General features: G+C 42.8%; 1 protein-coding gene across 8 annotated transcripts in view; it reads right to left on the reverse strand.

The window, feature by feature from the left end:
- The window catches only part of KMT2C (lysine methyltransferase 2C), a 979,844-nt gene that overhangs the window by 390,955 nt on the left and 570,604 nt on the right, over nucleotides 1-18,285 (reverse strand). The window lies entirely within an intron of this gene.

An 18,285-nucleotide genomic window follows, 5' to 3' on the forward strand; every position in this document is an offset into this window, starting at 1 on the left:
ATCCATCTAGGGCTCAATGCACCATGGGCTGTTCAGAAAGGGTCATTGTGGTGTGAAGAAAGAAGCACTACCTGAGGATTTAATTCAGCTGCTTTTGGAAGAAGGTGAAGAAAGGTAGCTTCTAGAAGATGATCTGCTTCTTACTCTCAAGCTATTTTAGCAGCTCTGGATCTCTGCGATCTCAGGGACATCTGACTACACTCAGGACAGTTCAGTTGGTAATGGTCCAGTCCCAGGCAGAGGTAATATAAGTCATGTCCATCTGTTATGAACATTATCTGACTACAAGAGCAGGACTTGAAACTGATGTCTTCCTCAATGCCATGTTCTAGAAAGTTTGATTGATGAGTTCCTCACTCTCTTCCTTTCTTCTATTTAATTATTTTTGTCTCTCGATCGGAAGACTGAGTAGCATTGAAAATTATTGTTGTGTGTTGTGTAAAGAGCAAGGATTAAAGTTAAGAAGACTAAGGAGAAGATGTCCTGAGAGAGCAGAAAAACCATCCATGTGAAGTGTGGACAAAAATAGACAGAGGAGACTCTGAGGCACTGTCCACGCCGGAACTTCCGCACATGCTCTACTAGCTTGGAGAGACTTTCTGTGCAGTGCTGCCTGATGTCACCCACAGATCATTGCCAATTTCAGCCCTGCTTCTTGACAGAAAAATATAAAGTAGTGTGATTGAAATAAGTAGATCACTTACTGCAACCACACTACTTTGTATTTCCTGGTAATGGCATCTTCTGCTTATTTGAATTCTAACCTGAAGGAGAGAGTATTAGCTTTTGATAGATAGTCAAGAAATGCATTTAGTTCAATAAAAAGATATTAACTTTTTTGTCTTTATCTGTTAGCCTTTATTTTCTGCACTCACATAGACTACTTTATTCATGATTTATAGTGTTAAAGGCCGCAGAAATGTCTAAAAAGACCAAAAAACCTCTAACCAACATCAAAACCTCTATAAAATTTTATTGAGGCTAGAGAATAGTTAGATCTCAGTATTATGCCCCAATTGAAAACCAAATTAAAATTGTTTCAACAATACGTGATCACTTTAATTCTTTAACTGCTTCAGCAGCTCCTTCTATGATCTTTGTTAAACAAGTCAACAACATAAAACTAGCATTCAGAACTGAAAATTAGTATTCAAAAATCGACAGAATACTTTTAAAGTTTTGCCTGCATGTTTCTTTATTTTTAGTTTTATTCATCTGACATATCAACAAAAACAAATCATGTTCTATCAACCTACCTAATTTTCAGACATTGGCATATTGGACAAAGGACGATCAATAAGCTATAAGCTTGAAAATTAAATACCAATTTCAAGTTTTACTTTAGCTGATAATATATTTACAGCTGAATTCCTAAACATTCTTCACATACTGTAATTTATAATTCTAAATGTATTTTCATACAGACCTTATTTGTTTATCTCACATCTGAAGCTCATGAATTATTCAACCAAATCATTAAATCATACATAAAAGCATTTTCTTCTTAAAGGCTCATAATTAGAATTGAGAAAATAAGCCATTTTATTGGATCATTAGTGATATACATTACCACAGGCTTAATATCAGACATCCCCCAAAACTCCTTGCACATGCCACCCAATATCATAGGAAAAAAATGGCTGAAGATAAGGACTTAAGGCCCATCCAGTCAGCCCAATTTGCTTCCTTTTATAGAGCCATAGAGGAAAGTTGATTTTTACTTCTTTACAACTAACAATCCTATGTGCTTATACCAAAAAAACAGCTTGTCTCTCAAAAATACAAATACTGTAGAAGCCAAAACAGAGTGCTTTCTAGCATGGATTTCATTCCAGAAATGCAAATGGCCCTTATCTAATTTCAATAAGGTATTTCAGTATATGCACATTAAAAATGACTGGGGCTCTGGCTTCAGAGCTCGAAACTAGTTGCAAGATCCGGGGGCGTGGCCGTGGCCTCCGGACCGGAACATGGCGCGCCGACAGCTGGCGGGCAGGTGTAACTTGTAAAATAAAGGTGGGGGGGGGAATTAGGGCTGGGGGTGGGTTAGATAGGGGAAGGTGTGGGGGGGGGGGCCTCGAAGGGAACTGAAGATGGCTGTGCGGCTCGGCGCACATGTTATAAAATCGGGAGTAGATTTGTTTGCGCAGGGTTGCGCGAACAAATCTACTCCCGCGCGCACCTTTTAAAATCTACCCCATATGTATCAATGATCTGTAAAGAAATATGAGTGAGCTAATCAAATTTGCAGATGATATAAAATCACAAGCAGATTGTGATTAATTGCAGGAAGACGTTGCAAGACTGGAAGATTGGGCATCCAAATGGCAGATGAAATTTAATGTGGACAAGAGTACGGTGATGCATATAGGGAAAAATAACCCATGCTGTAGTTACACAATGTTAGGTTCCATATTAGGAGCTAACACCCAAGAAAAAGATCTAGGCATCAGAGTGGATAATACATTTAAATAGTCAGCTCAGTGTGCTCAGCAGACAAAAAAGCAAACAATGTTAGGAATTATTAGGAAAGGAATGGTGAATAAAATGGAAAATATCATAATGCCTCTGTATCGCTTCATGGTGAGACTGCACCTTGAGTACTGTGTACAATTTTGGTTGCTGCATCTCAAAAAAATATAGTTGCACTGGAGGTGGTGACCAAAATGATAAAGGAGATGCAACGGTCCCCTATGAGGAAAGGTTAAAGATGTTAGGGGTATTCTTCTTGGAGAAGAGAGAGCTGAGGGGGGATATGATGGAGGTCTATAAAATAATGGGAGGACTAGAACAGGTAAATGTGAATCAGTTGTATATTCTTTCAGATAACAGAAGAACTAAGAAGCACTCTATGAAGTTTACAAATAGCACATTTAAAACAAATCAGAGAAACAAAATTTTCACTCTGCTTAAGCTCAAAAATTAGTTGGCAGGGGATGTGGTTAAGGCAATTAGCTTAGCTGGGTTAAAAAAAGTTTGGAAAAGTTCCTGGAGAAGTCCATAAACTGCTATTAATCAATTTGACTTGGGGAATAGCCACTGCTTGGGTACTAGCCAGGTACTTGTAACCTGGGATGGCCACTGTTGGAAACAGGATCCTGGGCTTGAGGGACCCTTGGTCTGACTCAGTATGGCAATGTCTTATGTTCTTACTAGACTCAAATCCATAAACAGCTATAAAAAAAAATAAGTATCTCATAGCCATCCAAGAATGGACTAAAAAGAACAAATTCCATCTAAACCCAAACAAAACAGATTCTATAGATAAAAAACATGCACAGACAAGTGCCTGATTTGAAAATCCCATCTGGATTCTATGAACTCCTGCTAAAAACACAGGTAAAAAAAGCCTTGGCATCCAGTTGAACTTGGAACTAACTATGCTCCCACAAATCCAGGTAATTGTAAAGTTTTGCCTTTTCAAACTACACAACTTACAAGGACTTAATCCTCTCATTGAGAAGAAGAATCTTATCACACTTGTCCATGTGACAGCAACCACATCTTACTGTAATACTCTAAGACCCTCCACAAACTCCAGATTATAAAGAACTTCACTGCACGGCCGATAAAAGGATGCAAGCCACACAACCATATCATACTGATCCTACACACATTATAATGGCTTCCAGTCCCCTACAAATCCCAATGCAAAATTCTGACACTTATCTTCAAGGCTCTAAGGGGAGACAAACCTAATTACTTGAGAGCAAAATTGTTCTTGTATACAACCTCCAGACCACCAAGGTCTCCACATGCTACCTCCTTAATAATGCTGATGAGAAAAAAAAATTAAAAGATCAGGTATTCCACAATAATACTTCTTGGGACCAGCAATTGCCTTATAGGCCTCCCTCTTGGAGGTTGCCAAATAAACAACATCTCCCACTTCAGGAAGCAAGCAAAAGCTTGGCGTTTCTAACACACTTTTAATGCCAAACTCAGTCTCCATTTTTGGAAACATGCATTTAAAAATATTGTGTTAAACTGCCCGTGACCCACCTTTAGTGCCTGAATAGGCTTCTAAAACATAGTATTTGGTTTGAGATGCTTGTGTATTTATTTCAAGCTAAGTTTATCTTGCCATTGTGTTTTATGTTAACTATTATAAATTTGATTCAGTTATGATTCTAAATTACTTTCAACCAATGTACTCTAACTGCTGAGCTAAAACTTGTTTGGTAATCTGCCTTAGGTCCATTTGTGGAAAATGGCAAGATATCAAATGACTAAACATTGTATACATCCCATTCTATATCAAACTGCAAACAAACAATTATGGATTATATTATTTGTTTTATTTCAATCTTTTAACTATCCCATCGAAAAATGCCCAGAATGGATTGCAATAGTGCATACACAGTAAAACATATGTTGCCACTTTACTTACTGAACCCCACCTAGGGCAACTTTATAAAAAATACAGATGATAAATCCAAATCATAAGAAAGCAAATGTTGCTTACCTGTAACAGGTGTTCTCACAGGACAGCAGGATGTTAGTCCTCACATATGGGCGACATCACAGGATGGAGCCCAATCACGGAACACTTTTGTCAAAGTTTCTAGAACTTTGACTGGCACCTACTGGGCATGCCCAGGATGCCACTAACTCTGCAACCAGCAGGGGTCCCCCTTCAGTCTTGTTTGAAAGCTAAAGTGCCAAAAATAAAAATAAAAAAGCGTAACGAACCCAACACCGTGGGGTGGCGGGCGGGTTTTGTGAGGACTAACATCCTGCTGTCCTGTGAGAACACCTGTTACAGGTAAGCAACATTTGCTTTCTCACAGGTCAAGTAGGATGGTAGTCCTCACATATGGGTGAGTACCGAGCTGAGGATGTCCGAACATGCACCAAATGTATCCAAAGACATGCAACAGGCACAACAACTGGGGTGGAATTTGGTAGAGGGCATCCTGAACCCTAACGGGCAGGCGGAAGGGTGTTGGTACGTCGAGTTGCAAAAAGGTTGTGTAAGAGATTGGCCAAAGATGGAATCTTGTCTTACAGCCTTGTCTAGACAATAATGGGCTGTAAAGGTATGGACAGAACTCCAGGTAGCAGCCCTACAAATATCAGGAAGCGGCACCGAGCGAAAGTGCGCTACAGAAGTTGCCATGGCCCCGACCGAGTGTGCTTTAACACGGTCCTGAAGTGGAATGCCTGCTTGCTGATAGCAAAAGGAAATGCAGTCAGCTAGCCAGGAGGAGAGAGTCTGCTTACCCACTGGTTGACCCAATTTGATGGAAGCAAAGGAAACAAACAATTGAGTACTTTTGCCTGTGGGCAGCTGTACGGTCTAGGTAGAATCCTAGAGTGTGTTTGCAGTCGAGGGTATGCAGAGCCCGCTCTCCTGGATTGGAATGGGGCCTGGGAAAAAAGGTGGGTAGTATAATGGATTGATTAATGTGAAACTCTGATACTACCTTAGGCAAGAACTTCGGGTGAGTGCGGAGTACTGCCCGGTCATGCAGACATTTTGTGTAAGGTGGATAGGTAACTAGGGCCTGCAACTCACTAACTCTGCGAGCAGATGTTATAGCCAATAGGAATATCACTTTCCATGTAAGAAAGTGATATTCATAGGATTGGAGAGGCTCGAATGGTGGTTTCATGAGCCTACCCAAAACCAGATTGAGGTCCCAAGAAGGGGCCGGAGGACGCAGTGGAGGCTTGAGGTGAAGCAAGCCTTTCAGAAAACGTGTTACGAGGGGTTGTACCGAAATAGGAACGTCCCCGACATCTTTATGGAAGGCGGCCACCGCACTGACATGTATTCTGATGGAGGAAGTTTTTAGACCTGATTCTGACAAGTGCCAGAGATAGTCTAGAAACTTTGTAGAGGAACAGGTAAAGGGATAAAGGGACTGAGAAGAACACCATGATTTAAACCTGTTCCATTTGTAAAGATAAGATTTTCTCGTGGAAGGCTTCCGTGAAGCAATCAGGACACGGGAAACTGGCTCCGAAAGGTTGAGGCGCTGCAGGATTAATCTTTCAATATCCAGGCCGTCAGGCACAAGGCCTGAAAATTGGGGTGGCGTAGGCACCCGTTGTTCTGCGTGATCAGAAGCGAGTCCTTCCCCAGGGGAATGTGCCTGCAAATGGAGAGGTCCTGAAGAATCAGAAACCACACTTGATGTGGCCAGTGATGTGCTATCAGGATCATGCTTCCCTTGTCCTGAAGTAGCTTCACGAGAGTCTTCGAGAGAAGTGGAAGTGGAGGGAATGCATATAGGAGACCGGTGTCCCATGAGAGGGAGTATGCATCTCTTGGCTGTGAGTGTTGGCTGCGAGTGAGAGAGCAATAGTTCTCTACTTTGCGGTTTTGAGGTGATGCAAAGAGGTCTATGTGAATATCGAGTCTGCTACCGTGGGGTTGAGAGACCACTCGTGTGGTCGAAAGGTGCGACTCAGCTTGTCTGCCAACACATTGGCCCTGAGGTACATCGAGTGGGAGAGGGACTCCGCCCATATCTGTGCAGCCTCCTGACATAGGAGGCGGGAGCCTGTTCCTCCTTGTTTGTTGATGTACCACATGGCCACCTGGTTGTCCATTTGAATCAGGATGACCTGGTTGGAGAGGCGATCCTGAAATACTCAGAGCATATCTGATTGCTCGTAGCTCCAGGAAATTGATCTGGTGTTTGGCTTCCTCTGGAGACCAAGACCCTTGAGCTTGTAAATTGGCAACGTGTGCTCCCCAACTGATGTTGGCGGCGTCTGTTGTAAGGGTTATTTGAGGATCTGGAGCTTGAAAAGGCAGGCCTTGAAGGAGATTGGCCTGATTCTTCCACCAAGCTAGAGATAGATGAAGTGGGTTGGTTATGTGGACAACAGCTGATAGTGGTTGAGATGACTGAATCCACTGTGACCTTAGAGTCCACTGTAGGATCTTAATGGCGAGGCGAGCCATGGGGGTGACGTTTAATGAGGACGCCATGTGTCCTAGCAGGACTAGAAAGTGACGTGCAGTGGAGCGTTGTCAAGACTGCAGCTGATGGGCAAGACAGGAGATGATGAGAGCTAGTTCTCGAGGAAGAAATGCCTTCGCCTTCAGGGTGTCCAAGTTTGCTCCTATGAACAACAGTGTTTGCAATGGAACAAGCTGGACTTTGGATAATTGATGAGAATCCCCAGAGAGATCAGGGTGTGCAAGGTGAGACATACGGACGTCAGAACAGCTTGCTGTGTGGGAGCCCTGATCAGCCAATCGTCGACATAGGGGGTAGACATGGACACCTTGAGTTCTGAGGAATGCTGCTACTACTACGAGGCACTTGGTAAAGACTCGTGGAGCAGAGGCTAGGCCGAATGGTAGCACTTGATATTGATAGTGCTTTGGGCCTACGATGAATCGCAGAAATCTGCGATGAGACGGAGTTATTGCGATATGTGTGTAAGCATCCTGGAGGTCTAGAGAGCAGAGCCAGTCTCCCCTTTGTAGAAGGGGAAGGAGGGAACCCAAGGTCACCATCTTGAACTTTTCTCTTTGGAGGAACTTGTTTAAAGCCCAAAGATCTAGTATTGGGCGAACACCACCTGACTTTTTTGGGATTAGAAAATACCGAGAGTAGAATCCGAGGCCCTGTTGGGAGTAGGGCACTGGTTCTATTGCTCTGGACTGGAGGAAGAGGGAAATCTCCTGTTCCAGGAGCAGTGAATGGTCTGATGTTCCCCACGTCAGCCGAGGTGGGGAGTCCGGTGGAATGGCAAGAAAGTTGAGATGATAACATTGAGTTATTATGGTGAGCACCCTCTGGTCTGTGGCGACTGAGTGCCAGAAGTGGCTGAAGTGGCACAATCAGCCTCCCACTAGTACATGCCTTAGTGGAGTCTGAATGCTGCTCTCTAGAAAAAAGTCAAAAACCAGATGATGGACCTGGTTGAGGAGTTGTTTGCGGCTTTTGACTGCGAGGTTGCCTGGACTGGCCTTTCTGCTAAGGCTTAGTAGAGCGACCTTTGGACAGAGGAGGATACGATTTCCTTTGGCAGTAAAAGGATTTCTTGGGCTCCTTTCTGAATGTTTGCTTAGCAGGATATTCAGAAGGTATCAAGGAGAGTTGGCGAAGAGTCTCATGGTGATCCTTGAGTTGTGCCACTGTTTTTTGTATTTGCTCACCAAAAAGATTATATCCAGTGCAAGGTAAATCAAACAGTCTATCCTGGACCTCAGGCTGTAGGTCAGTTGACTTTAGCCAGGCCCATCGCCTTGCAGAAATGGCTGTTGCTGAAACCCTGGAAGCGGTGTCAAAAAAGGTCATAGGCAGATCGTATCTCATGCTTGCTCGCTTCTAAATCCTTTTGAGCTAGGGCATTCAATTGGTCTTGAGACTGTTGAGGTAGGGACTCGGCAAAGCCCTGTATTTGTTTAAAGAGGACCCTGTTGTACTGGGTCATATAAAGTTGATAAGAGGCAATGCAGGATATAAGCATAGCTCCTTGAAAGATACGGCGACCTATAGCATCCAAGAATTTTTGTTCCTTTCCTGGAGGATAGGAAGAACGAGGCTTGGATCTTCGGGCTTTCTTTTGGGCTGACTCAACAACCACTGAATGGTGGTCCAATTGGGACTTCTGGAAACCAGGAGTTGACTGGACTAGGTATGTAATGTCAGCTTTCCGACTGACTGGTGCCACAGAACCAGGATGTTCCCAATTTCTTTTGAGAGGATCCAGGAAGACATCATGGATGGGAATAGATGTTAATTCTTTAGGAGCATCTAAAACTGAAGCAGCTCCATCATCTGATGTCTATCATCTTGTTCTGCCTGAAGTTGAAAAGGAAACACGTCAGCCATTTTCTTCACAAAATTATTGAAGGACAAGTCCTCTGGTGGAGAACGCTTCCTGCTTTCAGCAGGAGAGGGTGGCTATGGCAAGTCATCGGTATCCTGGGATGAACTGTCAGTCCAGGTATCGTAGGGATCATCTCCAGCACCCCCAGTATCCTTGGAGGGATGAAAAATTGGTATACCTGAAGGGTCCCGGGAGAGGCACCGAAGGCATCGATGGTGTCACCGGTGGCACTGAGGGCATCGATGGACAGGTTGGTGGCACTGATTGAAACAAAGATGCAATCGGTGAAACCGATGATCTAGGCATCAGAAGGAATGGTGTTTCTCCTTCTTTCATCGATGAAAGAGGAATCAGAGAGGAAGGCACCGGGTCCATTGGAGTCGTCGGATACCTCAGAGGAAAAGCAGCAATCAGCGCTTCCATTCTCGTGAGTAATGGTGCTAGTGCTGCTGGAATGGGATCAGCTATCGGTTCAAGCATCGGTACCGGTATCGGCGTCGATGGAACCTTGAAGCCTTGCATCGCTCTGCCGATGGCCTCCTGAATCATCTGATCCAGTTCCTCCCAGAAACCTGGAGCATGGAGCCCCGATGCCAAAGGAGGAGGAAGCGTAGCGGAGGACCCACCGTTGGAGGTAGAATCGGTGACCCTAAACCAGATAGGGACGGGCTTTTCTGGACGGGCTTTCTTCAATGGCGGTTCAAACAATGATGACGTCAAGGCCTTGCCTGCGTCGACAGTCTGAGACCTGCGATGTCTATGCTTTTCTCGACGATCACCTCTGTCCTTTTCATGAGGGGGATCAGAGGGTGTCAATGGCCGTGGAGTCGTCGATGCTGGTTGGACACCGGCCTGTGCCCGATGATGGTGCGACGTAGATGGTGTCGGTTCAGACGATGTCGATGCTGTGGACGGCGTCGGGGATTTTGACCGAAAGAGAAGTTCCATTTTCTCCATTCTAGCCTTCGACCTTTAGGTGTCATGAGGGCACATTTGGTGCAAGTTAGGTCATCATGCTCGCTACCCAGACACATTACACATACCTGGTGAGGGTCAGTAATGGACATTGTGCGGGTGCAGTCCGGGCATCGAAGGAACCCCGACGCCATGGCCTGTGAAAAAATTTTGCCGTGGTGCGGTCGACGGCCAGTAGGCCATGAGGGCTAAACTTGACAGGAATCGCCAGAATCGGGTAAAAAACGTACCGGACCACCGCGGACATAAAAATGAAAGAGGGGGACCCCTGTGGGGTAGAAAGTTGTATAATAATTCAGTGAGGAAATTTCCTGTCAGGAATCTCTGTGGAGCTCCTTAAGCCGCGTGGCTACTGCTGCGCGGAAAACAGAAGACTGAAAGGGACCTCCCTGCTGGTTGCAGTGTTAGTGCCATCCTGGGCATGCCCAGTAGGTGCCAGTCAAAGTTCTAGAAACTTTGACAAAAGTGTTCCGTGATTGGGCTCCATCCTGTGATGTCACCCATATGTGAAGACTACCATCCTGCTTTACCTATGAGAACATAAGAACATGCCATACTGGGTCAGACCAAGGGTCCATCAAGCCCAGCATCCTGTTTCCAACAGTGTAGGTATATTTCTAGATCAGATACATACATGGGGCTATTCCCAGAAGCTACTCAAGGACATGAAAAATATACTATTCACAAGGATTTTGTCATTTTCCTTTTGGTGTTTATGATAAGGAAAACATCATGAATATGTTACAATTCCTCCAGGGGGTTTTCAGTGACAATCAAACAAACATAACAACATAGTAATGACAGCAGAAAAAGACCAAATGGTCCATTCAGTCTGCCCAGCAAGTCTTTTATGGTGGTAACTGCTGCTCCATGCAAGTTACGCCCATGTTTCGTTGAAGAGTGGTAACTGCTGTTCTGTGCAGGTTACACTCAAGCCTTATGTTAAGGGTGGTATTATTTAAAATCAAAATCAAGCAACAATCAAACCCATAACAATGTTACTGCTAGCAACCTTTTTACAGGGTGAGCAGCCTTCATGTTAATTCAGTCAAAGGGTGTGCTTTGCTTTTGGACTTGGGTGTAGAAGCATTCCTGAACTTTTTCCCTAATGTCTGCATCAAGGCTGTAGTAATCCTCATGCCTTCTGTTAAGGCTTATCTCTAATGCCAGTGGAATGCAGAGGTGGAATAACCATAAAGTTGTGTCTCAGGCTCGATACTCTGTTAGGTAAATCCAAGTAAGGGAAATGTAATAACGATTTCCCTTATTGGTTACTCCCTCCCCTTAAATCCCCATGTCACATAAGTTTAACACATCAGTGCTCCTAAGAGATAATGTGTTGATGAGAAATTAATTAATTTATGAGAATAGAGCAACTCAATAACTTAGGCAGAGATTTAGTCTTAAAAAAGAATATACTTTTATTACTTATGAGGAACAATATTTAAAAATCGAATCCTGTCTTAGATACAAAAAGATAGGTAACAAATAAAATTGACTTACCATGTATGAATTAATAGCCAGTCTCATCTCGGTCTGCCATGAGTTAAAATGGCAGACCATTTAAACTTTTCCTTTGTTGACAATTCATGGCCTATCTTAATGCATAGACTCATAGTCTTAATATCTCAGAATCTCAAATATAAATCCAAAATTTTAGGTACTGGATTTATCATTAAGCTCTAGTGTGTATATTCTATTAAAATCTGTGTAAAAGCATCATAAGAGGAAGCTATATAATTAAAGCTGATATATTTTTCAATATTTGTATACTGGAATATGCTCATATATATTTATATATATAGAAGAATTCTTCACTAAGAAGCACCTAATTTTAATACCTATTGCATAAATATTAAGTCATATAATCAGATGATTTAGCTACATAGAGATTCATGATCTCGGATATAATGTTATAATGCCTTGCGTCATAAATGCTTAGTTTAGCTAGCTAAATGCCTTGCTATACAATTTTATTATTATGTGCTAGAAAGAAGAGCCTATTGCTATATTAAAAGAAAACCTTATTTCCTTACATATTTATTTAAGATTTAAAAAACTCTTAATGGTTAAATACTGAAGGCACTGGTCAATGAACTAAATTTGCAGATTTAAAATGACTGATTTCTTTTTATTTTTTTTTCCCCAAACCTCAACGATGTGCATAAGTCCTGGTAGCTTTGCTAGACTATCTGCTACTAGTGAACTGCCTATTAATGCTAGGCTACTTTCTAATTTTCAGTAAGAAACTCAGCACTATTCATGTTAATGTATTTAGGATTTAAACAGGAGCCTAGATGTCAGAGATTATTGCATTCATTTTTTTTTTTTTTTTTTTTTAAGAGTTAAGGGGCTCCTAAACACTGTCTGAGATCCAAGGGGCCCATTCCACCATGTCAGTTGCATGACTAAATTCATTTTATGATGCACTGTATATCATTGTTGTTAGAATACACAATAATGTTGATGAAAACACTTCAGAGGGATAGCCATGTTAGTCTGTTGTAGCATACATGCAACTTCATACGTTGCATCTGACGAAGTGAACTCTGTCCGCGAAAGCTCATGTTTTGATAAATTAGTTAGTCTATAAAGTGTATTCAACTATTGTCATTTTTGCTATAACAACTTTGATGGATACCACAGCCTTTTAGTACTTTTCTCTATTTCTTGCAGCTTGAATATTGTCAACTCTCTCTTGTTTTCTCAACATTCCACATTTTATTAGAAACACAGAATATGCTTAGACTAGATGGACCCTGAGGTCCATATCTATGACTCCATTCTTGCTGTAGTGCCACAGACCTCAACTGATCTTTGGTTTTCCCTATTTCATAATCAGTATACCTCTGTGCTTATCTCATGTTTTCTTGAATTCTTTCACTGTTTGTGGCCATTTCATGTAGCCACCTCTTTTTCCATGACGAAATATTTGCTGATGTCTACCTCATTGAAGCATTATACCATGTCCTTTCGATCTAAAGTATTCTTTCCAAAGAAATGGGTTTGCTTCTTGTGTAACTTTGAGGTATTTGAATGTCTCTTATATCTTCCTGTTTCTCCCCTCTTCTAAGGTATACAGATTTAGGACAGTTAGTCACTTCCTAGGGCTTTTGGCATAGAACCTGCACTATTTCCATAGCTTTCTCTGGACTGTCTCCACCCTGCCTATATCCATTTATTGATATGGCCTGAAAAATTGGATACAATATTGTAGGAAAGGTCTCACCAACAACCTGCACATAGGCCTTATCACTTATTTTACTGGTTATACCTCTAGTGTATTTCCTCTGGCTCTGACCACTAACTTGTCACACACTTTTGATACCTTGAGACCATCACACAAGATCACTCAGATATCTCCATTTCAGCTCGTGCACATCAATAACTAACTCCAAATCATGTACTCCTCCTTTATATTCTTTTCCCCAAGTGCATGATTCTGCACTGAATCTTAACTTCTAAGCACTCACCCACTCCTTAAGCTTTCTTAGATCACACATCATTCTGTCTACTCTCTCAGTGATGTTCACTCCATGGAAGATCATAGCATCATCTGCAAAGAGGCAAACTTTTCCTTTTAACCTCTCTGTAATATAGGTCACAAAGATATTGAACAGAATCAGCCTCAAGGCTGATCCTAGAGGCATTCCATGAATCACTCCTTTTAACTCAGAGTGAATTATGTTTACTAACATTTGCTGTGGTCTATCACTTAACCATCTTCTGTTTCAGTCTTCCACCTTGGGGCTCAACCTCAGGTTGCTCAGTTTATTTATGTCTCCTGTGCAGGACACTACCAAACGCTCCGCTGAAACCCAAGTACCCCACATCTAGAACATATCCCTGATCTAATTCTCTGGCCACACACTCAAATCAATTAGATTTAGTTTTGTTTATATATATATATATATTTCTTTTAAACAGCCTACAGCCTTTAGAGGAGAAAAGTTTTTCCATTGACACACATGAATTGTGAGCTGCACTAAACAACTTGTGTAAAATCATTTAAAAAGCAGCTGAAAATTGTTTTATTTCATTTGGCCTTCCATGACAGCAGCTGTGCTATTTGAAATCCTGGAGACGTGTAGACCCTGTCGTTTTAGGGTTTTTTTTTCACATTTTAGTACCTCTCCAATAGTTGCTGTGCCAGTTCAAATTATGTAGATATGGATCCTTTGATGCTTGAGCCCTTTGATGTGTCTGTTTTCTTTTTACTTTATGAATGTTTTGTTGTAAGCCACTCAGTGCTTTTGTGACTAGGGGACATATAAACATTTTAAATAATCAATCGATGCAATGTACCCTCTTAAATGTGTTGATACAATCTCCTACTGGTAAAACTATGATCTGTCAGATTATGCATGTCATTGGATTCAAGATTTGTCATTATCCTCTCCTTCAGTGAAGTCTCTATTAACTCAACCACCACTGAAGTAAGACTAACCATTTGTATTTTCCAATCTCCTCTCTATTTCCACTCTTATGAAGATGAACATTTGCCTCTTCTCCAGTCCAGTGGAACCACTCCTATTTCCAAAATATCAATTGAATGGGATCATTCAGTGGACCTACCAATACCCTTAATATCCTAGGATGTTTTCTTTCTGGCCCCATAGCTTTGTCTACATTCAGTTGTGCTAGTTCCATGCATACCCTCTATTCAATAATTAGCGTCACATCTATACCACTCCTTAAACAAGCTTTCCTACTGTCTGTGGTCCTTGACCAGTATTTATTCATTATTTCTGCTTTTTTCCTTGTTATATTCCACACATAGACCCAGTGCGACCGGCTGTGCACATTGTGGCACACCCAAGGAGAGGGGCGACGGAAGAAGAGGTAGCTTGCGAGGCCACTGGTAGACCCTAACCTACTGGCAGCTTGGAAGAAAAGGTGGCCTGTGAGGCCACCAGTGGACTCCATCCCACCAGCAACCTGGAAGAGGATTAAGGTCACAAAGCAGCTGATGGACCCCATCCCACTGGCAGCCCAGATGAGGAGGAGATCTGCAAGGTCATCAGAAGCCAGGAGAGGATGAGGCCCACGAGGCTGCCAGTGGAACCCATCTCATACTCCTGCTCTTCTCAGTGCTGGCGTGCACTGTCCAAAACATGTGCAGCTAGCATGTGTTCTATGCTGATCTCATAATGCATGAGACTGGCATAGAGGAAGTGCTAGTCCCATGAGATCTGATTAGCACAGGGGCAGCACACAAGGAGGAGCAGTAGAATGGCTCCTGATGGGATGTATGTGTGGAATGAATTAACGAGAGCCTTACGGGGGGGGGGATATTAATATCTAACTGGCATGTGTGTGTGGTGATTGGGAACCTGCCTGGGTGAGGTGCATGGTGTGTGTGTGTGTGTGTGTGTGCACCTGGGAACCTGACCAGGGTGAGTGGTTGTGTGTCTGTGTGTGACTGAATGGGAACCTGACCGAGGTGTGTGTGTGTGTACGTGACTGAATGGGAACCTGACCGGGGGGTGTGTGTGTGTGTCTGTGTGTGACTGAATGGGAACCTGACCGGGGTGTGTGTGTGTGTGTCTGTGTGTGACTGAATGGGAACCTGACCGGGGTGTGTGTGTGTGTGTCTGTGTGTGACTGAATGGGAACCTGACCGGGGTGTGTGTGTGTGTATGTCTGTGTGTGACTGAATGGAAACCTGCACGGGATGTGTGTGTGTCTGTGTGTGACTGAATGGGAACCTGACCGGGATGTGTGTGTGTCTGTGTGTGACTGAATGGGAACCTGACCGGGATGTGTGTGTGTCTGTGTGTGACTGAATGGGAACCTGACCGGGGGGTGTGTGTGTGTTACTAAATGGGAACCTGACCGGTGTGTGTGTGTGCGTGACTAAATGGGAACCTGACCGGGGTGTGTGTGTGTCTGTGTGTGACTGAATGGGAACCTGACCGGGGTGTGTGTGTGTCTGAATGGGAACCTGACCGGGGTGTGTGTGTGTGTGTGACTGAATGGGAACCTGACCGGGGTGTGTGTGTGTGTGTGACTGAATGGGAACCTGACCGGGGTGTGTGTGTGTGTGTCTGTGTGTGACTGAATGGGAACCTGACCGGGGTGTGTGTGTGTGTGTGTGTGTGACTGAATGGGAACCTGACCGGGGTGTGTGTGTGTGTGTGTGACTGAATGGGAACCTGACCGGGGTGTGTGTGTGTGTGTCTGTGTGTGACTGAATGGGAACCTGACCGGGGTGTGTGTGTGTGTGTGTCTGTGTGTGACTGAATGGGAACCTGACCGGGGTGTGTGTGTGTGTGTCTGTGTGTGACTGAATGGAAACCTGCACGGGATGTGTGTGTGTCTGTGTGTGACTGAATGGGAACCTGACCGGGATGTGTGTGTGTCTGTGTGTGACTGAATGGGAACCTGACCGGGGTGTGTGTGTGTGTGTTACCAAATGGGAACCTGACCGGGGTGTGTGTGTGCGTGACTAAATGGGAACCTGACCGGGGTGTGTGTGTGCGTGACTAAATGGGAACCTGACCGGGGTGTGTGTGTGTGTGTTACTAAATGGGAACCTGACCGGGGTGTGTGTGTGTGTGTCTGTGTGAGACTGAATGGGAACCTGACCGGGGTGTGTGTGTGTTACTAAATGGGAACCTGACCGGGGTGTGTGTGTGTGTGTGTGTCTGTGTGTTACTAAATGGGAACCTGACTGGGGTGTGTGTGTGTGTGCGTGACTAAATGGAAACCTGACAGGGGTGTGTGTGTGTGTGTGTGCGTGACTGAATGGGAACCTGACCGGGGGGTGTGTGTGTGTGTCTGTGTGTGACTGAATGGAAACCTGCACGGGTTGTGTGTGTGTGTGTGTGTGTGTGCCTGTGTGTGACTGAATGGGAACCTGACCGGGGTGTGTGTGTGTGTATAGAAACCTGTCGTATTTGTGTATGGAAACCCCTCGTGTGTGTGTGTGTGTGTGTGTGTGTAGACATTACGTGCTGCCTCACTAATCAATGCCTTACTCAGGATGACTGGAAATTAAAAATTCTCAGGTATGGAGAGTGGTGAATTTTCCATCCTTATTAGTTTTAATTAATGTGTGTCTGGGACTGCCATTTTGAAATTTTGTTTAGAAATGTTTAAAATTTTGAATGAGCTCTTAATTATTGTATGTTATTCTATTCCTTCTCTCGTTGGAAATATTTTTATAAGTATGGTTTACTAATATGATTGTTTTATATTCTTTGATTTTGTTTGCTGAATGATTTATGAGAACTGGTGATGTTTCTGTTTCTCCATTGCTTCACTGCATAGTTTGGCTTGTTGCAGTTTCCAGCTCAGTTTCTGTTTATAGTTTATATTCTTTTTATTCTGTATTTGGTGAGGGTGAGTGTTTTCTGCATGTTTAACTGATGTGGTGTATTCTGTGTTTAGAAAAAGAAAAAATGAGAAAGGGACAGCACAGTAGTTGTTCACAAAGGGCAGCAAAAATGCAAGTATCGGCCCTGTCATACAGTTCTTTTCTCCTCTCAGTCATACAAACCCACCTCTGCACTTCCTCCTTTCACTGATATATCTGAAAAGTTTTACCTGGCTCTACAGCTTTAGCTATATTTTTTTCTGCTTGCATCTTTGTCATCTCTGCTTCTCTCAGCTTTTCCAGATATTATTTCTGTACCCTTTTTGTTGTGCATTGTACCTTCTGAATGCTAATCTTTTTGCCCTTATTTTTCAGTAACCTCCTATGAAAAACATACCTGTCTCTTTCCTTGCATAAAGATTCATAGACCTTAATTTAGCTTCTTTTAGTTTAACCCACTGTTGTTCTATTTTAACAAGATCAGTACTTTTAAAATCCAGGACTCTGACCTTTGTCTGATCCCTTTTCTGCCATTGCTTTTATATTAAACCATAATGTTCAGTAATTACTGGTGTTGAAGGGGCAACCACTTGGACATTAGAAACACTTTCACCATTTTAAAGTAGCAGGAGCAGTATCATACTCTCTTCATGAGTTCTGTTACTATTTTTCTGAGGACTGCACCTTGCAGAGAATCCAGAATATTTTTATTCCTAACTAAGACCATATATTCACATATTATTCTCATGCTAGGGATACACAAATAACTTTTTATGGTGACCAAAGAAAAGGTTCTCTCTGGGAAACACACTATTCATATGTAATTGGGACAGTTCATTTGCTATAAAGACAGCCCAACAAGACTTTTACTTTGCATATTTTCATTATAAAAATCTAAGCCAAAATACATATGGTTTTATCTATCAAGGTTGTTTTCCATGCTGTGGCCACAAGGAAAACCACTGATAATCAGATCAGTAGATCTGTGTTATAAAACATATGGATACAACAAAGTATTTTCTTTTTTGATGGCATTGGAGAAGGGTATGGGGAAAATGTTAGTTTATATTTTAGTAGTCTTCAAGAGTAAAAAGCAAGATTTGTGATTCATGCTAGAAAAACTACACAATACCAGAATGGTAGAAATAAAATGTGAAAAGTCAAAGACTGAATATGCATACACATATATGGTT

The sequence above is a fragment of the Rhinatrema bivittatum genome, chromosome 2 (assembly GCF_901001135.1).
Source record: "Rhinatrema bivittatum chromosome 2, aRhiBiv1.1, whole genome shotgun sequence".
Taxonomy (NCBI): domain Eukaryota; kingdom Metazoa; phylum Chordata; class Amphibia; order Gymnophiona; family Rhinatrematidae; genus Rhinatrema; species Rhinatrema bivittatum.